This window comes from Euprymna scolopes, chromosome 1 (genome assembly GCF_053919585.1).
Source record: "Euprymna scolopes isolate OS-2025 chromosome 1, ASM5391958v1, whole genome shotgun sequence".
NCBI lineage: Eukaryota > Metazoa > Mollusca > Cephalopoda > Sepiida > Sepiolidae > Euprymna > Euprymna scolopes.
This window is the reverse complement of record NC_136482.1, coordinates 193,637,558-193,664,263: the sequence shown is the minus strand read 5'-3', so window position 1 is coordinate 193,664,263 and position 26,706 is coordinate 193,637,558. Positions and strand designations below refer to the sequence as shown.

At 33.9% G+C, this 26,706-nt stretch overlaps 1 protein-coding gene across 3 annotated transcripts in view; it reads left to right on the top strand.

Annotated features, from left to right (window-relative positions):
* Window positions 1-26,706, top strand: part of LOC145278837 (uncharacterized) — a 331,556-nt gene that overhangs the window by 199,001 nt on the left and 105,849 nt on the right. Inside the window, exon 1 of one of the 3 annotated variants that reach the window (XM_080130691.1) lies at window positions 26,495-26,706. This exon is cut by the window's right edge and continues 100 nt beyond it. The exons of the other annotated variants lie outside the window; for them this stretch is intronic. The gene's annotated coding sequence lies outside the window, so the exon portion shown is untranslated. Of the gene's footprint in view, window positions 1-26,494 lie in introns of those variants that run through there. 3 annotated transcript variants of the gene reach the window in all.

Here is a 26,706-nt window from a genome sequence, read left to right as displayed (position 1 = left end):
AAAAAGGTTGAATAAAGATGCAGTACAAAGGCACTGGGAATGCTGAACAACGCGAGTCAATGGCTGATTGCGTTGTAAACGACTTGGCTTCCATAACAACAAACATTTTTTTTTTCAATTTTCCTGCACTTTACTTCGTTTTTCTTTGCCTTCAAAACTAAATATAATGAACTCGTCAGCAAAGAAATAACCTCCTTAAATCCCTTCTCTCCATTAAAAAAAAAAAGAATAGCATTCATTAATACGCTGAACCATCACTAAATTCATCTGCGATAAATAAACATTCATCCTCAATTTAAAATATATTTTTTTAATTTGCTTAAATTGTCGTACGAAAAAAAAAAGTTTCGTCAACTAAAAGTCAGATTTGAATTTATTATAAATTTTGTTTTTTTTATTTTTACAGTTTTTATCATTATGAATGTGCTTTTTGTTTTGTTTTTTGTTTATTTGCTTTCGATAAAAAATTTATTTTAATTAAAAAAATAATGATGATGATGGCGGTGGCGGTAGTAGTAGTAGTAGTAGTAGCGATAATGTGAATTAAAATGACTCATTTTTCCTCCGGAAACTGTATTTATTGGGATCAATTTAAAAGTCCTATTAAACTCTCTTCGGATAATAGCGAGATATGGTGTGCGAAAAGGCAAGGGAGATAACCTACATAGAAATGAAACGAATTATTATTATACGAAGAAATATCGTTTGATTAGGTATAAAATTCACTTCAATGTCAATAGAAATCATTTTAAAACGATTGAAAACGATTTTGGTACGAACAATAAGCCCTCCTTTTAGCAGGAATTTTTTTGTTGATCATAATACCATCCTACCAGGAATTACCTACACCTTTTGGAAGAAGGGGTGGGGAAGTATCTGTTCTATTTTCATGAAATCATCGTCTCTTTTTGAATAGAAACCATTTTCATTTTTTCCCTATGGAAATCGCTCCAGACACTGCGTGAAGTCACCTGATACAAAGAGCTAACAAGAACGAAAGATGTTGATCGCAAAGACAGTAGATACCTATTGAACTCAAGTTGTAAATAGGAGGAAAACAGTTCTTGGGAAATAAACTATTGGAATAGGAAACTGTATCACAATGAGATATCAAAACTGAAAATTAATGAGGACACCTTGACCAGCAAGTCAAACGATCTGGAACAAAGGAACTCGATGATAGATCAGACAATTCTGAAGAATAGACGCTATAATAGAATTTATAAAAATGACTGAGACTAGCAACATCACGTCTGTTGGGGAAAAAAGTGTCTGAACTTTATCGAAAACCCTCAAATGTGACAGAAATTCGCCATCACTACTATGACAGCAGTACTCCATACATCCTCTAATAGTAGTTTTTTTTTGTTTTTTGTTTTTTTTTTTTACAAAGAAGTTACCACATATCAACGTCCGAAGGCCACTCAAGGATAAGGATTAATACGTGTATTATAGTCATAGAAATGATTAACGTTGGACTTGAAGACGACAATGTTGTAGTCAGTGGAAAAGCAGACCACTGGAACAGAGTTCCACAGGCTGGCAGTTCTAGGAAAGAAGATTTGTTGGTGGAATCTACGTTTAAACTTAGAAAGAGAGTGGGTGAATTTATTGGTAGTGATTTGGGCTGGATGAGTGTTTTTTGTGAATGATTGGCGATGGAAGGACCATAGATTGGAGCTCAGTCGAACATTTGCCATGAAAATTCATAGGGATAGAGAATATCATATGGTGTGAGAAATTGTTTCGAGCGATAGGCAAAAACAGATTTTACAAGAAGCAGAAAGAGCAATGAATCTGAACGCTAATAAAGATTTGATAAGAAAGAAGAAAAATAATATAAGAAAATTGATTTTTGAAATAAGTTTACAATGAATAGTTGTCATTTAACTATTATGATTAATACGTCATTTAATTATTAATTCTTATAATCATTTAACTATTAAAACTAATACGTCATCTATATATTAATACGATAGCGTGTGCGTTCTTTTCTGTCACGCTTACATCCGGGTCGTTTAATTGTTATATACTTCAACTTCTTGTAATAAATAATTTTTCGCCTTGTTACACGATTACATGCGCAAGCACTCTTACAAGGGGTATCCATTGTCTCCCGAGACAGAACGGATGTCATTAATTAAAGTGATTTTTGTTAACATTAAAAATTGTTTCTGCTCATAATCAAATAATTCATATTAGTATTATCAGTTAAAAGACTATTAGTATTAATAGTTAAATTACACATTCGTTTTAATAGTTAAATGGCGTATTATTATTATTATATCAGGCTAGCTTTACACGTATTTTAAAAAGTGTTTTCAAACCTACTAATTCTTTACATAATGAATCACTCATGTGATCGATTCACGTATGCGCATTTGTGAAATAGTTGAAATACAGATAAAGATCCGATGACAGCCACGTACCAATTTTTAAATTTTGGCCTCTTAGTAGGTTTTTTCCTCGAATGAAAACCGATTTAAAAGTATTTCACATGTCTGAATACCCTATATACCAAATTTCAAGTCTATAGATAAAAAATTGGTAGACTTGAGAATTTTCCTCGCACACACACACACACACATTCTCACTTTTATATATATATATATATATATATATATATATATATATATATATATATATATATATATATAAGAGAGAGAAAATGTGTGTTTGAGGACAATTCTCAACTCTACGAATTTTTTATTTTATATATATATATATATATATATATATATATATATATATATATATATATATAAAATAAAGCTGAACGTCTGTGTGTGTGTGTGTGTGTGTGTGTGTGTGTGTGTGTGTGTGTGTGTGTGTGTGTGTGTGGTCACGAATAGGCTCCTATATGGTTGACTATTTTAAAAAACCTGATTACATATAATGATAGATGTATCGAGGATCAGGAATGGGTATGTTTGATCTGGTAGAACGGTGGTTCATAAAAATTGTGGGGTCTACGTTCGCGCCTGGCCCACGAAGTATGGAAATAAAAAATTAAAAAAAAAACGTTTACATGGGTGTTTGATATAGATGTACATAATAATACTTTGATAAGTATGTTTTAACTTAAATAGGGATGGTATAATAAAATTGTGCGGTCTGCGTTCGCGCCTGGCCTCCATAGAATGGAAATAGGAACAAACTTTAATAAAGACTTTTTATATCTATCTGCGTAAGTATACTTTGATAATTATGTTTCAGTTTGAAGAAATATGGTATAATAAAATTGTGGGGTGTTCGTTCGCGCCTGACCGTATAGGATGGAAATATGTCACAAAGTTTAACAAGGTTTTTTAATATAGATCCACAAAATATTGTGATAGTGTTTCAGTGTGAACAGGTATGGTATAATAAATTATGGGTTTTATCTATTTTATTTTTACTTTCATATTTTGCTTTGGCTTTGATACCCCCAAATTCAAAGCTATCTCTTTACAACCCTTCCTTTTCATAACTCTATCATACTTTCATAAATCAGAGTCCATATTTTGTAGCCTGTTTCTGAACCCAGTCAATGACGGGTACTTTTGCTAGTATATATATATATATATATATATATATATATATATATATATATATATATATATATATATATATATATATATAGCAATTCAACAAATTCAAAATTTATGACGTGAAATGGTTAAATTTCAAATCATAAGATTTTTATTATTCTATGTAAGACAAAGAATACATTTGAAATATTATAACTCCTTATCGTATAGAATTTCGATGTCTACAATCTCTTCAGAGGAGATAATGTTAGCAAATAATTATAATAGTTTACACCGTATTTGCTAAAGCCAGTAACACATGGAAAATCACAATTAAAAGATTTTTAAGCATTTAAATATTATAGAGTAAGGGAAGTTAATGAAAAGGATATAGAATTTTACATCCAAAATGCATGGTAAAATCCAAAGTGTAGGTCTTTCGTAGCAATAAGGTATGTAGTTTGAGTAATCCACGGTCCAAGGTAACATTCCGAAGTAGGCATATTTTCCTGATTTTTTTCTGTTTATATAATGAGTCTGGTATATAAATTATTATATAGGTCCGATGAAATTCTTTATTAATAAATTATTTGCTCTATCTTGTATATTGTGCAATTTTTATTTAGATGGTGTTGTCCATATAGAATATTACTGCCAAAATGTTTTGTAAGACCTAAAATCATAGGTTTTCATACCAGTTGATTTGTTGGGCTTTTCCGTAATCAATAATTTCAAACGATATAATGCTTGAAATTATCGACCTGGACAATGAAACAATTGTAACATAAAATGAAATACACTTTTCGTTGCCATCAACCCCTTGTCTTGAAGTCTTGATTCTGCACAGACAGTATATATATATATATATATATATATATATATATATATATATATATATATACATATATATATATATATATATATATATATATATATATTGTTTTAGAAAGAGAGATTGCATAGATGAAGATTAGAAATGAAGCCAATGATTTACTCGTAAACCGGTTTTGCTTTTATAAGTCTATTTTTTTTTTTTCGCTGTGACTCATCCAAGACGCCATTTTGATGTCGGCGTCTGAGTTACAATCAGCTAACAACAAGAAGAAACTACAAAAACAATTTCATCAAATTCAAAAATAAAGCCTAGGAAAATATTTGTTAGCCCTTTGCCTGCAGACAACGAGAATGCCGGAAGGGGCTGTCTCGTTTCTTGTGGCGCCGTTTGTGGCTATTAAATGATGTTCGAAAGGATGACAACAGATGACAGAATAGGTTAATAGGACGACATCAGATTGACAAAAAAGTAGTTAGCTAGTTTTTCATATATATATATATATATATATATGTATATATATATATATATATATATATATATATATAATAAATTCCACAGCCAAACAACGCCGCAGCTCACAAGAGCCATGACAGCCAACGAACCGGAAGTCCAAGACTCGAGTTCTCGAATCCTGAGTGCGGATGTGTCTAACTGATGAGCCCAAATGAGGGCGAAACTCGAGTCTTGGACTTCCGGTTCGTTGGCTGTCATTGCTCTTGTGAGCTGCGGCGTTGTTTGGCTGTGGAATTTATTATACAATCTCTCACATTCTGAAAATCATATATATATATATATATATATATATATATATATATATATATAGCCACATTCAAAGTTCTAAGGTTTCATTAATCTTGCCATTTATCATAAACTTCGATGCATTTTACAGACCTGTTCCTTTATGTAGAAACAATCATTATTAATATGTCAATATTGAATTTTTCTTTCGTATACTCATTAGAAAACCGGATATTTTACTTACAGAGAAATAATTATGTCAGAAAAAATCCATAGAAGAATTAACATCGCATATTGTCGGAAATTTATCCTCTTTCAGATAAATTCGACGCGAAACTACTAGCTTGCAGAAAAAATAAAAGGGTGAAATAAAAAGGGGGAGTAAAGAATAAAATAGAAAAGTCTTGTTTTAAAACGAAGAAGCGATTTTATTTACAAAAGCTGCAAATTTTTTTCCTTTGCAGGCATTAAAATGCAAAAACAAAGAACGCTAGGTAACAAAATATAATACAAAAAAAAATCGCTAGTTCTTATATTGAAAATGCCGTATCGACGAGCGAATATATTATTAACAAATTCAAACAGGAATACTTCCTGGTTCTTGTATTGAAAATGTCGTATCAACGAACGAATACAGTGTTGAAAAATCAAATAGGAGTACTTCCTAATCACTATCAAATACAACAAATCTTAAGGAACATACTCACAAAGTTGATGGCAGACAGCACATGCGCCTTTTTTTCTCAATTTAAAGTATTTGGAAATTACTCTCCTTCAAAATACGCACATACCGGAGCTGCGTAAATAAAGTTTGCAGAAGTTCGCCTCGTTGCGTCCTGGTATTCTTTTGTCAGGTTATACGTCTTTGAAGAAGAAGCTCGAGAAATTCCGCATCTGCACCGGACAATGAGTCCACGTCCAATCTCCTCGCTGTGGGAATCCAAAAGAGGCCGATTTTCGCGCTGGGGCCAGTGACGTTATTATCAGGGAACTAGCGTTGCGCTTTTATTCAAATTAAAGGGAGTTTCGTACGAACCTAAGTTCAATAAAAGATATGAAATACGGAAAATCAAATATGAGAATCAGTATAAAAATATAATAAATATATACAGAGGGATGCACAATTATTGGTAAAAAAAAATTCCAACATTATTTGTTTAGCTATTTTAGATTTAAGGGTAAAGCTATTCCAATCTTAGTTTATGCATGGGTTAACTAATATTTCAAAATGTTTGGAATCTACAAAGGCATTTATTATATAATAATTTTATTCATATCAAACACATAAGAATGTTTTACCTCGTTTTACTTTATTCTTCAGCATGTATTCATAATGACCCTTATTTAGCTTTGTGAGTTGCAATATAAATTTCTCATGATATTGATACTGATGCAGTATAAGAACCGTGCTCCCGTCGGAATTCTTCAAGCGATTTACGGTAAACGCCGGAAAGTGTCGAACAAAAGTTTCATTTTTTTTATGCAAACGCTAGTTAATTCTTTTAATGAAAAATATGTTATTTCTGTCAGTACTAATACAATTCAATGAAAAATTAATTGGAAAAAAAAACGAAAATAATATTTTTGAATAATTATTGGACAATTTTTGAAACTTTAAAAAAATAAATTACAAGCAAAGAAAACACTCATCGTAAGGTATGTTTCATCAATAAATAGTTTTTGAATAACAAACAACAATATATTTTTATATTTTTTCTTCTTTTTACAAATTGTTAATGATTTTTTTTTTTTTTTTTTGTTGAAACGCAAAATAAATTCGTTCATGACAAATCCCCGTTACCATCGGAATCGTTTAATGACTGTTCATAAAAATGTTACACATTTAATCAGTGCTTTTAGCGCGATAGAAGTGCTATTTCCAAACTGTAACAGACCGACATTGACAAGCTAACGGACGGATTCTACAACACAGCTGCATGGACGCACGAAAAAATGTACTGAACAAAATCTTTCGTTTTTGTTAAGACGTCATCGCTTCTAGACAGGATTAATTCGAGGTACTTTTGCTGATAAGCTGCTACTTATCTGAAGTCAGGACGTTCGCCGTTTCTTTGTTTTGTCACGCTAAGAAGTGCAGCCACGTGTTTTCGCTTTCGTTGTGTGTTTCGTTGGTGATTACTGTTAGATGAGGAGAAAAAGCTTACATATTTGGACGGAGAGATAAATGACCGACGAGATGGAAATACTTGTCAGGTCTATAGTTATTCGAAAGTGATTCCGATCACCAAGCGGATGTCACTGGTAGTATTCATATATCAAATCACACACACACACACACACACACACACACACACATACACACACATACATAAATACATACATACATACATACATACATACATATATATATTAGCATTTTCATAATGTGAAAGATTATATAATTATTTCTAGTCAAACCATGTCGCAGCTCACATAAGCTACGAAAGCCAACAAACCAGAAGTCCAATACTCAAGTTTCGCCCTCATTTAAGCTCATCAGTTTAATGCACCCTAACTCCAGATTCGAAACTTCAATCTCTTGCATGTGATGCAAGTTCACTGCCAATTGGGCAACGGTAATACACACAAGAAAGTCTATTAACTAACACAGATCAAGCAAACCGCGGCTAAAGTAGGATTTTTACACTCGCTAAGACTACATAGTGAGAAAATAAATATTAGAATGCAATTCTGAAAATTTGAGATGAGATATGAATATTTGTATCGTTTTGGTTCTTGGAACAATTATTCTCGTCTTGGGTGTTATTGGCACAACGTTTCGGTCGTTGAAACCTATGACCTTCGTCGGGTGTAAAATCAATGTATTTTCGACTAAAGAAAAGGGGTTATCTCTGTATTGTAATGAATCGGACCGTGGGTTGAAGGGTGTGTTCATAAATTGTAAAAAAAGGTTAATTTTCAGGGATCACTTGGGTATTTTTAAGACTTTCTTGTGATTCAATTTTAACTGAATCCTTATGCTAATTGTCAATATTAGTGAAAAGTGTTTTACGAAACTGTGGATAGACATCCTACGTGTGTTTCCGTTCTTTGTTTTAAAAAAACACAGTGCAAGGGAGGCAATTCTAAAAAAAGGGAGGGTTATTGGAGATTATCTCCCTTGGGCTGGGCTTGTTATTTTTGTTCTTATTTTCTCGATGTAAATTTGTAATTAATGGATTCCAAACGTTGTGCAAATAACACCCGAAATGAGAATAATTGTCTTAACAAGCAAAACAATAACTATTAGCATTTCCAGAATGTAAGATAATATAATTACTTCTACATTCAAACCACATCGCAGCTCACATAAGCCATGAAAGTCAACATTATTGGCGTGTATGGCTTATGTGAACTGGTATTAATAGTTACACTCAGACAGCAGTTCCAGACGATAGCATTGGTTATTCAACTTTCCAAAATAATGGCTGGTAATACACTACCTGGAAGCTCTTCGTTTAAACTCGTCGGCCGACCATTCACAGAAAACATGAACTTGCACAAATATATTGAGGACATTGCCAATGCTGCTGAAAATAAGATACTCTCCTCCTCTCTCTCTCTCTCTCTCTCTCTCTCTCTCTCTCTCTCTCTCTCTCTCTCTCTTTCTCTGCAGTGCTAGAAAATTACTCACACTTAAGCATATCCGGTACTTCTACAAGGCCACCATCCCCCCATCTATTGTTGCCATATTTAGATTGCTGCATCTGCCATATAGTCCCTCCCTCTTAAACATGGTCCAAAATAGAGTCTCCAACCTAATAGGTCTCGCACTATCAACCAAACTCCAACCTTTGTCCTATTGCTCAAATGTTGCATCCCTGTGTCTCTTTTACAAGTATTTTAAATGAATGTGCCTCGACAAACTCAAAGCACTTGTACCATTTCAATGTAAACACCGTCGACAAACCCGGCAGCAAGTAAAATCACACCTCTTCACTGTAGAGATCTTTAGAAAAGCTTTTTTCCCTCGAACTATATATATATATATATATATATATAGAGAGAGAGAGAGAGAGAGAGAGAGAGAGAAAGAGAGAAAGAGAGAGAAGGAGAAAGATATATATATATATATATATATATATATATATATATATATATATATATATAAAGAGAACTGCTACTTAGGTTTGCTATGTTTACTTCCAGTATATATATATGTGTGTGTGTGTGTGTGTGTGTGTGTGTGTGTGTGTGTGTGTGTGTTGAGAGAGAGAGAGAGAGACAGACAGACAGACAGACAGACAGACAGATAGATAAACAGACAGAAACAAAGAGAGATTGTCAGCTTCAAATAGTTACATCGAAACAAAAGTCTCTCGCCAAAAGTCACGTAATTTCACGATTTCCGTATGAGGTCACCTCTGAAGCTGAAGGCGTCACTCAAACTTTCCCATTCAAACACGGCCCTCCTCATGTAACTTACCCAGATCGATGTTTTCTTCAACCAATGGGGGAAAGCAGGTTGAGCCCCAAGTTTCACAAAACTGTGTCGTTCAGAAATCGAGTTATCTACTGAAGACAGAATATAGTTCAATCCGGTAAACCTCATCATTATTATGACCAGTAACAGCACTGGTACTATTGATTTGAATATTAATCAATATGTATTGATCTTTCCAGTGGATAATTATGTCCACTTTTTATTATTGCAGACATCTTACATTTCCTTCCGACGTTCAATAAGATATCGAACTCGGAAAACAATATTGATTCTTATTACCTCGCCTCGTTGCATCTTGGCTATATTTTGATTTCGAGCTAATATGAATGTTCAAAATATTCGTTACAATCATTGCATTAAAGCTCGTTAAATACGTGTAATAAATCAACCATTTCTTCTTTGATATCTACCGACGTATGACGGCGTTGGTCATAATCATGTAAATACATATAGGTTCTTATTGATATGAAATTACTCCACTTACCGTTGTTTCACATCTTATAATCCATACCTTATAATGCATACCTTATAATTCACACCTTATAATTCATACCTTATAATTCACACCTTATAATTCATACTTTATAATTCACACCTTATAATTCATACCTTATAATTCATACTTTATAATTCATACCTTATAATTCCTACCTTATAATTCATACTTTATAATTCATACCTTATAATTCACACCTTATAATTCATACCTTATAATTCATACCTTATAAGCCATACCTTATAATTCCTACCCTATAATTCATACCTTATAATTCATACCTTATAATACATACCTTATAATTCACACCTTATAATTCATACCTTATAATTCATACCTTATAATACATACCTTATAATTCATACCTTATAATTCACACCTTATAATTCATACCTTATAATCCATACCTTATAATTCACACCTTATAATTCATACCTTATAATCCATACCTTATAATTCATACCTTATAATTCATACCTTATTCATACCTTATAATTCGTGTTGGGACGATTAATTAGAATCGGAAGCTGGAAGCGGAAAAAATCGGGACTTTTGGCGGTATCGGAATCGGTATCGGGATCGAAAAAATTTCTCGATGCCAAAAACGATTCCGTTAATTATCCTTTTTTATTTTATTTTTTTTTTAACAAAATCTTCCATTACTGTGAATTATGATAAAATAATAAATATTCATTTTAAATGACTAATATCTATAGTTGACGCTCTCAGGAAATATCTGCACGTTTAAAATATGTTTTTACAGTCATCAGAAAAAATAGAAACTTTATAGTTAAATATTTGGAGATTTATAAATATCAAACCGGAAATTGTATCAGAATCGGGAATTTGATACGGAATCGGTAATTGTCTCGGAATCGGGAAAAATATTAGAATCGTGTCATCACTATTTATAATCCATACCTCATAATGCATTATTATACATCACTTATAATCCTGGGTTTAACAGATGGAGTGGGAGAGAACCCCAAATAAGTGCTACGTTATTAAGCATAGTTTTAAAAAAAGTGAGAGCGTCATAATCATAATATAAAAATTAAGTTTACAAGTCAAAAGTTTTTATAAACTTTAATATAAATATTTATAGTAACTCCAACCAAATAAAAAACCTCAATATAACCAAAATAGGAAATTGAGCTTGTTATAAAAGAACATAATTAAAGACTGTAAATTATATTAATTTACAAGAATTTGTTGTTTTAAAGGATACTCAAAAAGAAATATTTCCTTAATTCGGGGAGTTTCAAAGAATGAGGTCGTTTTATCAGAGGAAATATTTTAGAAAATAATTATTATATCTATTTACAATGCCTCCCCACGGGACAGAGTTAGACATCAGGGTCGTTTTTTAATGTGGAGAAAAGGTAAAAAATAAGAAAAATTGTCTCAGTCGCGAAGGATTGCTCCTCCACCGAAAGAGAACAAGAAATTGAAGTGCAGCATCTGAAGAACAGATACTACACTTTGAGGTATTTATTTGTTCCCCCACTGAGCAAATTAGGCACAAGGCCGATTTTTAAAGTGAGGAGTGAAGGGGAAATGGGAACCAACTCCCCGAGGAGTAGGGGAGCTGGATAGTGACAATTGGTATGAAGGGTTGCCCCTACATTGACCAAGGTCTTATATGTGGGGTTTCCCCCACATATGGTCTTTGCTTGCAGTATCTGCCGGAACAGATGGTATTTATTTGCTCCCCCACCGAGCAAATTAGGCACAAGGCCGATTTTTAATGTGAGGCGTGAAGGGGAAATGGGGACCAACTCCCCGGGGAGTAGGGGAGCTGGATAGTGACAATTGGTATGAAGGGTTTCCCCTACATTGACCAAGGTCTGATATGTGGGGTTACCCCCACATATGGTCTTTGCTTGCAGTATCTGCCGGAACAGATGGTATTTATTTGCTCCCCCACCGAGCAAATTAGGCACAAGGCCGATTTTTAATTGAGGGGGAAGGGGAAAAGGGGACCAGCTCCCGAGAGGTGGGAAATGGAAGCTGGTTAAAGGTCAAGCATGTGGGGTTGCCCCCACATCTGGTCTTTGCTAGTCATAGCTAGTCCTAGCTTGCAGTATCTGCCGGAACAGATGGTATTTATTTGCTCCCCCACTGAGCAAATTAGGCACAAGGCCGTTTTTAATGTGAGGTAAAAACCAGCTCCCCTAAAAGTAGGCAAAAAGGGGGCACTCTGGTTACCAAAAATAATAATTGTCCCAGTATAGAGGGTTTCCCCTCCATTGACTGGTACAAATTATCTTAAGTGCAGCATCTGCCGGAACAGATGGTGTTTATTTGCTCCCCCACTGAGCAAATTAGGCACAAGGCCGTTTTTAATGTGAGGTAAAAACCAGCTCCCCTAAAAGGGGTCACTCTGGTTACCAAAAATAATAATTGTCCCAGTATAGAGGGCTTCCCCTCCATTGACTGGTACAAACCATCCTAAGTGCAGCATCTGCCGGAACAGATACTACACTTTGATCTTGGCCAAAAGGCCAAGTAATTATTATAGCGAAGCTATGAATTTGCTGGTGCTGGCATAAATTGAAACATTATTTGAAAACTAATAATATATGCAAAAACACTTAGTGTAAAGGGTTCATGAAATGAACAAAAAAAATAAAAAAATAAAAATTCAAATGAAAGGATATGCAGTGGTTAGGTTGTTCCAAAAGGCGAAGTGCTCATAAGATTCAGTGTTCTCATAAGAAATAGTCCGAGTTGTAAAATACAATATTGACATAGCGATCCAAAAAAATAAAAAAAATGAGTGCAATCCAATTATTCTGTAGAAAAAAAACAGTGTGCAAACGATCTTTAATTGTGTCTTTTTATTACATATATATATATATATATATATATATATATATATATATATATATATATATATATATGCACGGCTAAAGGTATTCAGGAGTGATAACTAATGAATTTAACGACTTTATTAAGAGTGCTCAAGAGCAAGATATGTTTTTTAATAATATAAATAAATTCACATGGTCGCAGTACTTGACATGCTATTATTTTTGATAAATGGTCGGTTAAACCCAAAAGTTCTCATCAGGTGACTTAATAAATGTCCTCTTATATATATATATATATATATATATATATATATATATATATATATATATATATATATATATATACTAGCAGAGCGCCCGGCATTGTCCAGTCGTAAAATATGCTTAAATATGATATTTTGATTAAAGCAGATTTCGTATTTATTATTATATTATATTGGACCCAATATATAGTAATTATTTAAAAAGTTTTTAAAAAAAATAACTTACTTATGCGCCACCACCGGGGATCGAAACCAAAACGTTTAGCTTACGATTTACTTTTTTTCTGCCGTTAATGACTGGGCTATAATGACATGTTTTCTGCATGGCTAAAAATTAAAACATGAACCAATAGCTACTACGTTATGTATGCATATTCGTAATGACGTTGTTCGACCTTCACTTGGCAACTTTCATGTTTTTTTTATTTTCAAGCTTTTGTACCGATTCTCCCGGGCTAAAACCCAAGTATAAAGTTTCGTATGGATTCAAATACCTTATATATGAAATTACAAGTCTATAGACAAAAAACTTTAGGAGGAGTTTAGTAGCCAAATTTTTTAACAAAAATATATACGTATACATAAATATATATGGAAAGAAGTTTGTGTTTACTATAACCTTTTTTACGCAAATATTACGCAAATTTAAATCATTTAGAATATCTGCATGAATATAAATACACGTAATAGTTAACTAAAGATAATCATTCCATAAAAAATCCCGAAGAAACTAACAGGTAATTAATTAAAATGAATGTTTAAAAGAATATGCAAATTAGCTAGATCTTTTGCTGATGAATGCAATTCCACGACCCATATATAAGAAAGTTGTATGTTCTTTTTAAATAAATAAATAAGGATTTTTAATATAAATATCAATGCACAAGAAACCTCAAATTTATAGGAGTATATATAATATATATATATATATAGAGATCAAATTCACTTTTTCCTTAAAAGCATTTATTTTATCTTCTTTATTTTCGTGTCATGGTTGCCGCTTCCCGTAATACATGGCATGCATAGAACATCGTTTTGCGACATTTACTAAATACTCATCATAATTTTGATGTTTATTAAACGAAGCAATGTCAGCCATGTTTAATATTTATTTACATGGATTTCTTTCATCTCAATTTTATGACTTTTACATCGTAGCAAGTGACATTCTCTTGACGTATTATTAGATCAAGTATTATTTATTTGGGAACAGCTTTGCTTTTATCTGGAATTGAGTCGACTTTCATTACAACTCTGACTCGTGTTTGTCGCCATATGGTTAATAACAGACAGGAGTCTTATATTCAAGATGGCCGCCTCGATTATTCCGCCGACGCCATTATTAAAGCTTTCCCGCTCTCCAGAACACATGGCGCCATTTTTTCTAAGGAATTGCAAATATTAATCCTATTTCCGAAACTAATAAATCATTTTGTCCTTTTTTCTTTGGCAGGGCATTTTCCTAGGGTTTATCGATATTTATCGTGCTAATTCCGGAATGGCTACATTGTATTCGGCCAATCCTTCAAGCGAGATGGACATATTTTAATCGGTATTTAGTGCCATAATCTGACTAAAATCTTACATGAGCGAAATTGGATGAGACACAAGGTCAGGTGAAGTTTTAAAAAGCCAGCGCACTAAAACGCGGAGTGCATTCGTCACTAAATAAATAAACATTCTCGAGACGGTGTCACTTGTGCCATTCGCAATAAAATTATCCTTTCTAAAATGGAGACGATAAAGCCTGGGAGGTGCACTTCCTAGAATTGAATAGAACCATACCTCAACTTGACAGACGCAATGTCAATTTCGGACTGATTATCGAAGACGTGTCTTCGACTTGTAGGGACAACACCTACTCAAACGGTAATGCTTAAACTAGATTCTATTCTTGCGCTATAATCTCGGGGAAGAACAACTTGAACTGATCTGTTTCCGAAGGTTCCTATGTGGCATCGTTATCACTTCTTGGTGTTTACGTCACCATATCAGCAAATATTCTTGCTTCTCAGGAGTCACGTGTTACTATAGTTGCTAGAATATTATTGAGCGCGCATTACTTGCAATGAGATTTTTCATGATTTGCAAAATCTACGAGGTTATGTCGACATGATGTGCAAGTTTTAATCTTAGCTTGTTCTCTCTCCATACATGAAGGTGTGGACTACGATAGACGAGAAGCGAGTCTTCTTCTTATTATTATTATTATTATTATTATTATTATTATTATTATTATTATTATCATCATCATCATCATCATTATTATCATCATCACCATCATCATTATCATTATTATTCACCCTAAACAATTCACATTGCCACTTGGGTGTAAGGGGCTACTATTTGGGACCATGTAGGGAGTTGAGAGTTAATTTATTTGATAAGTGTTTAATGAGATCCCAGGAATAATCTCCTCCTTCTTTTCGACTAGAGGGGATGATAGTCTGATGTGTTTACTTCCAGTGGTGACGTAATTATCTTTTGTTAAAAAAGATGTATATAATATATTTATGATGTACTACATTCACATAAGATATCATATTCCTAAAATCACATGGATGTACTGCTAGTTATTATTATAATTATTATTATTATTATTATTATTATTATTATTATTATTATTATTATTATTATTATTATTATTATCATCATTATTATTATTATCAGTAGTAGTTGTAGTAGTCGCCATCCTAAACAATCCACAGTCACTTGGGTGTAAGAGGCTACTATTTGGGACCATGTAGGGAGTTGAGCGGCGAGATATCTGTTCACATTATATTTAAACATATCAGTACAAGTCATTGAAGCAGGACACAGGGTGGAATTCCAAGATCTAGAAGTTTAAACTATTAGAGTTATGGCTTCTAGAGATCTCTACGGTGAAGGGGTGGAATTTTGCTGCTCTCTGGTTAGTGGGGAGTATTTACGTCGGAGGGGGGCACAAGTGCTACGAGTTCGTCAGAGCACATTAAGTTTAAGAACTTATAATACAGGCACAGGAATATACGGGTAGTGGGGTAAGGGGGTTTGGTTGATATTGTGGACCCTATTAGGTTGGATAATCTTTTATTTTTATTTTTGACTCTATATAAGAGCGAGGCTAGTGCTAGATCCACCAGCCCAGATGTGGCAACAATAAACTATACATTGGTGAATAGTAGCTTAGTAGATATCCAGTATACTATCAGGTGCTAGTAATTCTCTAGCGAGGTAGAGGGAGCCCACCATCTTTGGTAATGTTCTCAGTGTATTTGTTTCAAGTCACGTTGCCCGTGAATGTTCAGCCGGGGAGTTTAAACGATAAGTTCTCAGGTAGAATATGATTATTCATGGTAATTTAGCATAAATTACAGAAAATGTTAATTTTATGAGCAAAGAAGAAGATGCGTAATCTCAATAATATCTGATAATAATAAAAATTAAAAGAAAGAATTTCTTTTCGTTTCTAATATAAACACAAAAATGTGCCCCTAGTATTATTATTTGTACTCACTAGGAGTTTTCGCCTTTATAATAATCTGTAGTGTTATCTGGAGTCTGAGTGATAGCAAGTCTCCCCATATCTCCAGTACTCTCCACCTATTTTGATAACCATGGTAAATAACTTTGCGCTATCACAAAACACGTTTACCATTGATTTTCCGCTGGAAACAATTGTTGGTCTTCTCTGGCATTTGAGCGTCAAGAAGGCTCACCAAGGTCCCAGTATTGTCAGCACACTAAAAATGGAGGTCTGATTAATGCTCTCCTTTCTCAATCTCTCAATACCACTTGACCCTTCACGATTATTTTGATGACTATCAGCTCAAACTGATTGCATTGGGGGGGGGGGGTCAAATTACGTCGTGCTCACGTTATGTTTCTTCGTGTTTTTGTTTTTTTTGCTTTTTCATTAACTAATTAATTATTACTATTGTGTTTAATTAATAATTAACTAATTATTATTATTGTGTTTCTTCGTGTGTTTTTTTTTGCTTTTTCATTAACCAATTAATTATTACTATTGTGTTTAATAATTAACTAATTATTATTATTGTGTTTCTTCGTGTGTGTGTGTGTTTTTTTTTTCTTTATTTCTGCTGCAACTTCTATATGAATGAATATTGTTCGTAGTTTATGTGAGTTAGTTTCCGTATTCAAGGATTTTCCTAAAGATTTCAGATGTTTTCAACATTGTTGTAAGTTGCATAGGCCCAATATTCCCTTTAACTCCTATTTTCTCTAATCATTTTTTTTTTCAGTTTTTATTTTTTTTCTCAGATTGTTCCTCCAACTATTGATTTGTTTCATGTACCATATTATTATGTATTAGCTTGCATATAAGTTCCATCTATTTGTCGGCCCTGTCGGTGGGGCATTAGAATACGCCGACTGCCCCCCTGCAGAGGGTAAAAGTCCCTAAATGGGGGTCCTGAATATGACCTTACACTATATACAGCTTGTGGGCTTTGGGGAGTGTGGAGCCACCCTTTAATTACCATTGCTCCCAGGTCCACTCTGACCCGGAGTGGTAGTACCTGTTAGGGTCCCAACTATGGGTTAAATAGAAACCGACGTGAAAACAACAAATATATTCTATTAAAAAAATTTTTTTCTTCAAAATCTTTGGATTCGGCATTAAATAGCCCGAAAAGGGTTGATATGCGGTAAAACAAAAACAACCAACCAACCATCCAACCATTTGTTTTGTCTTTTATCTTTACTTTATAATTTTATTATTATTATTGTTGTTATTGTTGTTATTGTTATTGTTGTTGTTATTGTTATTGTTTTTATCATTATTGTTGTTGTTGTTATTATTATTATTGTTTTCATTATTGTTGTTGTTGTTGTTATTATTATTATTGTTGCTGTTGTTATTGTTTTTGTTATTGTTATTGTTGTCGTTATTATTGTTGTTGTTATTTTTATTATTGTTGATGTTGTTATTATTATTAATGTTACTGCTGTTGTTGTTGGTATTGTTGTCGTTGTTATTGTTGTTGTTATTGTTGTTATTATTATTGTTGTTGTTATTATTGTTGTTGTTGTTGTTACTAATGTTGCTGTTGTTGTTGTTGGTATTGTTGTCGTTGTTATTGTTGTTGTTATTGTTATTGTTGTTGTTGTTATTATTAATGTTGCTGCTGTTGTTGTTATTATTTTTTTATTGTTGTTGCTATTGTTGTTGTTATTGTTGTTAGTATTATTGTTGTTATTATTCATAATGTTGCTGCTGTTGTTGTTATTGTTTTTACTTTTGTTATTGTTTTCGTTGTCGTTGTTATTGCTGTAGTTGTCATTATTTTATTATTATTGTTGTTATTGTTTTTGTTATCATTGTTGTTGTTATTATTATTGTTGTTGTTATCATTGTTATTATTGCTATTATTATTGCTGTTGTTGTTATTATTATTGTTGTTGTTGTTATTATTATTATTGTTGTTGTTGTTGTTGTTGTTGTTGTTGTTGTTGTTGTTATTGTTATTGTTGTTGCTATTGTTATTGTTGTTGTTGTTGTTATTGTTATTGTTGTTATTATCATTGTTGTTATTATCATTGTTGTTATTATTATTATTGTTGTTATTGCTATTATTATTGCTGTTGTTGTTATTATTATTGTTGTTGTTTTTATTATTGTTGTTGTTATGTTTATCGTTGTTGTTATTGTTATTGTTGTTATTATTATTGTTGGTGTTGTTATTATTAGTGTTGTTGTTGTTTTAATGTTGTTTCCTCACTAAAAGTTTTCACACAATATAAATGATTGTCAATAACAGTACCTATTTACAATGCTTCCCCACGGGACAGAGTTAGACACCAGGGTCGTTTTTTAACGTGGAGAAAAGGTACAAAAATAAAAAATTGTCTCAGTCGTGAAGGATTTCTCCTCCACTGAAAGAGAACGAGAAATGGAAGTACGGCATCTGAAGAACAGATACTATACTTTTATATTGGCCAAAAGGCCTAGTAGCGATTGTGACTAATAGTATCCAAATGTCAGCAACAAAAGTCTCCCTAAATTTCCAGCCCTCTCCACATATTTTCGATAACCGATGCAAATCACTTTGTGTTAATACAACAGCCATTTACTATTGATTTCTCCATAGCAATGACTGTTAGATTTTCACTGAAATTTGAAAAGAATTTCGTAAATTCTACTCTCAGCGATTTTCTCCTTGCTCCTCCATCTTTCATGGCAGTTTTATTGCTACCAAGCAACGTTGACGTCATCATGTGCATATGTATGACTGAATTTATTATTATTATTATTATTTTTTTTTTTTTTTTTTTTTTTTTTTTGTTATTGTTGTTGTGGTTGTTGTTGTTATCTTTATTGTTTTATTTTATTAATGTTATTGTTGTTATCATTAGTGATGTTGTTGCTATTATTATTATTATATAGAGATTTTGTGTTTATGTGTCTGAAACTAAAACTACGTCACAATTTTCAAAACTATTACTTTCCCTTCTCACATTTGTATTTTCTGAAGATTGAGACGATTTTCATATTAACAAATATACGCACACCCAGGCACACCTATTTGCCCATTATACAGTAAATGTTATCTGTTTTTAATATTCCTAGTCTTCTAATCTCGCACATAGATCCAAATACACTACTAAATGGCAGCCATTTTTCCGTCCTCCGCTTATGGCAATCGCGAAAGGTTAAAAATAGATTTCATAGGAAAATCAAGAAAACGATCTTTATTTCTTTTGTGTGTTTCCTTTTATTGTTTCCTTTTTTGGTTTCCTTTTTTGTTTCCTTTTGTTTTTCGCATGAGGAAGAAGTGAAAACACAATGAATCGTTTGTTTCTACAAATACAAAAGAAACAGCGTTTCACTCATTGGCCAAATGTTCGGCTTTTATCACTTTTGTGTGGAATTTGTCGCTTTTCTGACGCAAGAATAAGCAGCCAGAAACTGTGACTGATTACCGATTACAAATAGCTTCTTCTTCTTCTTCTTCTCTTTTTCCTTCTTCTTTTTTGAACAACTATAAACATAAACATTCTTCTTCGTCGTCCTCCTATTTCTTCTTCTCCTTCTTCTTCTTCTTCGTCTTTCTATTTTTCTTCTTTTTTCTTCTTCCTCTTCTTTGTCCCCCTCTTTCTTCTTCTTTCTCCTCTTTCTTCTTCTTCTTCTTCCTCCTCCTTGTTCATCTCCGTCCTTTCTTCTTCGTCATCTTTTTCATTTTCGTCATCTTCCTGTGCTTCTTCTTCTTCGTCTTTCTTTTTCTTCGTCCTCGTTTTCTTCTTTCATCTTCGTCTGCCTCTGTTTCTTCCTCCTCTTTTTCTTCTTCTTCCTCCTCTTTCGTCTTCGTCCTCTTTTCTTCTTCTTCTTTTTCCTCTTTTTTTTATTCAATTTGTCTGTTCTAAAATATAACAATCATTTCTTTTTACTTTTTTTATCAACCCAAATAAAACATTTTCACTTGGCGCGTAAGGAACTACTATTTTGGGATCGTGTCTAACAGAATATTCCGCATCTGAAGCCTGTGAGGATTCGTCAGAGTTTAGCATTGAATCGATTCCATACAAAAGCATTACAGATCCTCATGGGGATTAGACTCGAAAACTTCTGTGTAACTTAATGACCATATGTATTTTCACATCTTGCTACCTAGCTCTACTTATGTATAGAGCACTGTTGAAGTAAATACTAGAAATCTATATCTATATATCTATAAAAGTGAAAGTTTCTATCTGTCTGTCTGTCTGCCTGTCTGTCTGTCTGCATGCCTCTGTGTGTGTGTGTGTGTGTGTGTGTGTGTGTGTGTGTGTGTGTGTGTGTGTGTGTGTGTGTGTGTGTGTGTGTGCATTTCGCTACGCATTAACTCTGTCAATTTTCATTCTACACTTGAAATTTGATATACAGGTTATGGAGATTTGGGGAAATCTTTGTAATCCGTTTTCGGCTAGAAATTTGGCCGTTAAGGGGTCAAAGTTCAACGATTTGACCTTTGAGAACTCTACCAAACGCCTCCGACAATTTTAGGTATAAACACTTGAAATTTTAGATATAGGTTCCTTGAACATGGATTTAACTTAATAACTTGATTTGAGCCCAAAACAATAAATGTTAAGGGGTCATAATAGGGGTCAAAGTTTTTTTTAAAAAATGACCTCTGCGGACGCTACCAAATTACTCAGACAATTTCTGGTTTAAACATTTGAAATTTTACATAAAGGGTATTCAGAGATAAAGCAAGCTTTTTACTCGGTTTGGGTCGAAAATTTGAGCTATCAATATATAAATGTATGTATGTATGTATGTATGTTTGCGTGTCTGCCTAAAACTTTCAACAGAGGCGAGAGATTTTCACAAGATCAGTATTGTTTTGAAGCTCGACCCTTCAGACGACAAATACCAAAAAATTGACTAAAAGCATTTATTTCTTCACCCTCAACTAGGCACTTTTCTACAAGGAGGGGTCGCTTTTTTCACTGATATTTTCGAAAGTGATCGCCTCTTTTCGATTGTCTAGCCTTAATTTAAATCTACGTCACTTCCGGTTTGGTGGTGGTCGTAACAGCAAAGACGTCACGTTTTCCTCGTTCTTTTCCTCCGTCGCGGTACAGATTCGAGCCTGCCATCCTACTACCACATTTTTTTTTTTTTTTTTTTTGCTCAACACACACCTCCAAACACCCGGGCAATGCTAGTATATATATATAAATACTTCATTTAATCACATAAATTTATATACGAAAGTATAAATTTATATGTAAGCTTTAAGTATTTACTTCAACAGTGCTCAATGCGTAGGCAGAGTTAGGTAGTAAGTTATAAAATATATACAGCAATTAAGGTACACAGAATATGATGAATCCTAGCGTGGATGAAACGCGGAATAGTCTGTGTAGCTTAATTGCCATATATATTTTATAACTTACTAGATATATATATATATATATATATATATATATATATATATATATATATATATATATATTACATGGTGGTCACCACTTATCAAGACCGAGAAGCCACTCGGGGGTAAAGGTTATTGTGTGTAAAGTAATCAGTTGCAGTATTCGTTAGTATTGGAGAGTTGATAAAGTGTCATTACTTAAGGGGGCGGTTCATCAGGAATTTGTTTATGTTGGACTTGAAGACATCCATGTTAAAGTCAGGAGTGAAACAGGCAAGCGGTAGAGAGTTCCACAAGGGTTATTGCAAGTACAGTAATCGTTATTAATGGAGATTTGATAAAGTGTCTTACTTAAGGGGGAGGTTTATCAGGAATTTGTTTATGATGGACTTGAAGATATCCATGTTGTAGTCAGGTGGGAAACAGGCAAACGGAACAGAATTCCGCAGGTGTGCAGTTCTAAGAAAGAAGTTTTGTTCATGGAATCTACGTTTTGATTTTGGCACAGGTAAAGAGCGGAGAAAATTATTGACAGTGGATTTAGCTAGACGGGTGTTTATTGTGAAAGATTGGTGAGGGGGCAGAGATTGGTGCTCAGACGAGCACCTTCCATGGAAATAATGATAAAACAAAGATAGGCTCGCAACGTCTCTTCTGTGGGAGAGAGGTTGCAGGGAAGAGAAAAGGGCATCCCCACTAAACCACAAAGTCTATTTTGTACTTTGTCAAGGCAGGATAGGCTGTTTTTAGCAGCTCCTGCCCAGATGTGGCAGCAGTATTCCATCCTTGGACGTACTTGGCTTTTATATAGAGAATGCATCAGTAGTGAGATATCTTCTGGAGCGGTAGAAGGATCCCACCATTTTTTAACAGACTTGGTGTATGTGTTCCATTTCAGATCAGAGGTCAACCCCAGAAGCTTATCAAAACATGAGGTCTCCACTAGACGAGAGCCATCCATTTCAATTGATGCCAGATGGGGATTGTCGATGATGCAAAGATAGGAGCTTGTTTTTAGATGCATTAAAGGTAACCAACCACCTCTTCCTCCACTGTACCACGTTCTCAAGATCAGAGGTAAAAGAGTCAGAGAGAACTTTGCCATTTACGGCCTTTGATGTGTCATTGTGTCATCAGCATAGATGTCAACGAATGATTTAAGTATGTGTTTTGGGAGATCATTGATGTAGATTAGGAAGAGAGTTGGGCCTAGGATTGACCCCTGAAGGACTCCAGCATTAATACTGCGGGCCTCTGATTTTTGCCCATCAACCACTATTCTTATGAGCCTATCAGAGAGAAATGATTTAATGATTGAGAAAACATTTCCAGTTATACCGTAGCTGGAAATATTGTGAAGTAGGCCTTTATGCCATACCTTATCGAAGGCCTTTGATATGTTGAGAGCAAGTGCCCTAGAAAGGAAGCCTTTGTCGATAGATTCACTAATTCTATGAGATATAACCGTTAGCACATCTGCTGTAGATCTAGCAGAACGGAAGCCATATTGTGTGTCACTAAAAAGGTTATTTCTGCTGAGGTAATTAACTACTTCTCTATTTAATATGGATTCCAGTAACTTACTCATGACACACAGGAGACTTATTGGTCTGTACTGAGAGGGAGATGACTTATCACCGGAATTCTTAAATACAGGGCATACTGATAAGGTTTTCCAGAGTGTTGGAAAGCACTTCTCCTTAAGGCAACGCTTAAACAGTTTTGTAAGTATGAGGGCAAGTTCTGGTTGGAGCTTTTTCAACACTATAATTGGAATGCCGTCAGGGCTAGTTGCTTTACTGGAATCAAGGTTCTTGATTAGCTTGACGACCTCACGCACAGATATTTGTATGTTACCTAGCGTGTTGTGTGCTATAGGAGGAAATACGGGGAATTGATGGCCTTCGTCGCATAGAGTAGAATTAGCTCCAAAGTTCTTGGCAAATAGTTTGGCCTTTTCTGATGCTGACAAGATGACCTCTGGTCCATTGATAATGGTTGGGATAGAACGCACACTTCTGTTCAGGATCCTATTTCTTATTTGCCAAAACCGGTGGGAACCAAACCGCTGATCAGCTACTTTGGATTTAACGGACTGAGCATATAGCTCTCAATTCCTACTTGTGAGACATCGGCTTGGGTTATATATATATATTCGAGACGCAGAAGGTTCATTCTATAGTCAGATATCGCCGTGATTTGCTTGATCTGTGTTAGTTAATAAACTGTCTTGTGTATGGCGCGTTTGCTCATATGGCAGAGTACTTGTTTCGTGTGCAAGAGGCTCAGGTTTCAAACCCCGAGGTCGGATATGTCTAACTGATAAGCCAAAATGGGGGCGAAACTTGAGTCTTAGACTTCCGGTATGTTGGCTGTCATGGCTATTGTGGCATGTGACGTTGTTTACTGTGGAAATAAATAAATGTGTTTAATTTTATGTATTTCGACTTTTCATACTACAACCTCTATTTTAATATTTATATATAATTATTGTCATTACTTCCATATTATTCATAAGAATAATACAGAAGTAGAGAGAAAGATTATGTTTGGTTGGTATTATTTTGCTCCTGCCGTGAAAAATGTGACACAAGAATCGGAAAATGGGAAGAGAAAAGCCAGCGCCCTGTCAGTATTCCACTATAGGGGCGTCTCGGGCGAATTAAAAATAAAGTAACCATTTACTTGCTGTTTATTTCTTTCAGCATGTTGAAATGTTCAATTCTCGACATCCCCTATTTCGTAGCGCAGAAGCAATCATAATTATTATATTAATTTCTGAATATTTTATGCCCTGACTCATCAGAAGAATCAAAACTTATTAACTTTAAACAGCAAAGAAAGAAAAAGAATTTGGATTTGATTATATAAATCCGAAACAATCCGAAGAGGAGTCGCATTGCATTTTATGATATTTACCCCATATTTGTTTATATATATATATATATATATATATATATGTGTGTGTGTGTGTGTGTGTGTGTGTGTGTGTGTGTGCGTGCGTGCGTGCGCGCGAATAGATCATTAATTTAATGAATATAAATATATACGCACACATTGGTCCTTATTATCAACTGGAAGATTATTACTCATTCGAGTAGGGACCTGTACGTACATTCTCCCGGTCATTACGCTACTCTTTTAGGTTAGGGGTGATTTACGGTCATTAGCCTGAGGTACTTTCATCGGAGAATATCGACGTGGTCCAACGCGGTTATTTTTGTACCTGTTCAGAAGTGCTACTGTTAGAGGGGTTTGATTCCCATTATGCACTTACCTTGTGTCTGACTTTGCCGCTGTGTGTGGAGAGGCGGGACGTATAAACAAACTACCCGCCCTCTTTTACTTTCCTCTACTGAACAATAGTCCAGTTCAACGAGACTGAAAAGAAAATGTCCGTTTCATTCTGATAGCCGCACACACAAACCCTCGCACTCGCATTAAGTCGGGCGGGTAACGACGTCTCCCGTCAAAATCGCCGGCCGACAAGGACTAAACTTCAAATTTAACAAGCAGTCACCAAAAAAAAAGGTAGACATTGCGCGCTGGGGAAAAATCGACAACATAAAAATCCCATCTTTTTTTCTCTCTCTCTTCCCAAGCGATTGCTTTTTGTCCTTCGCACACTGGCCTAACCACCTTAGCGTATCTAAAAAAAAAAAAAACTGCCTTTTTCTCTTTAAACGCTATATATCTACTCATTCTGGGAGTACACTCTGTAGGTGTCAGTCCTCGAAAACAAACTGTAGTCGAAGAGACCCGCGCAATTTACATATAAAACCCTTTATTTTTTACTTAAGTGAATGTGAATGTCACTTCAATATAAATACGTTAGTTCAAGCAGTGGACCCCGGGACCCGTCATTTTACAGTTGAGAAAGAAACCTTCTTAAGAAAATTCAGAAATTCGGACTATTTTAAGCTATTAAAAGATTAATTTAAGTTTAAAAAAAAAATCATTTTTTTTTTATTTGCCTCGTTTTACTTTAAAATATTAATTTTTCTGCAACACACAACAAATATTTTGTAACAAAATATTTACGTTTTTTTTTTAAATTTAAAATTTTTATTTTTAATTCGTAAAATGTTTAAAACAAAAAAAAGTAATATTTTATGATAAAATAAGTATGAAACTGTTTTATTTCTAGAACGAGGGAATATTTACAATTAGTAAAGATATATATATATATATATATATATATATATATATATATATATATATATATATATATATATATATATATATATATAGAGAGAGAGAGAGAGAGAGAGAGAGAGAGAGAGAGATATATAGATATATGATAAAAGATCAATAATTGTAAAGTGATATATATATATATATATAAAATAAGTGTTGGGTGTCGCGGTTTAAGAACATCTACGAACGGGCCGCCTTTTGCGGAATAATCACGACGTATGTTGTTATTGTTCTTAAAAAGTACGGACAAGCCCATAAACGAAAGGAATATACTAAACGATTCAAGCATTATATTAATCGTACTCCCATCCACCCATCCACCCACCAACACCACACCCACACACACAAACAAAAAAGAAAGTATCCATGAATTTGCCTTTGTAGTCGGTGAATTTTCTCGGACGAAGGAATAAAACAAACAAAAAAACTAAAACCAAGAGCTTATTTGACTTAATAGACGACCACAAGCGTGGTTTGTTCGCCCCAGTCCGGCCAGTCGGGATGCATTTACTACTGGAAGAGTTTATATTTTCCTACAACAAAACGTGGA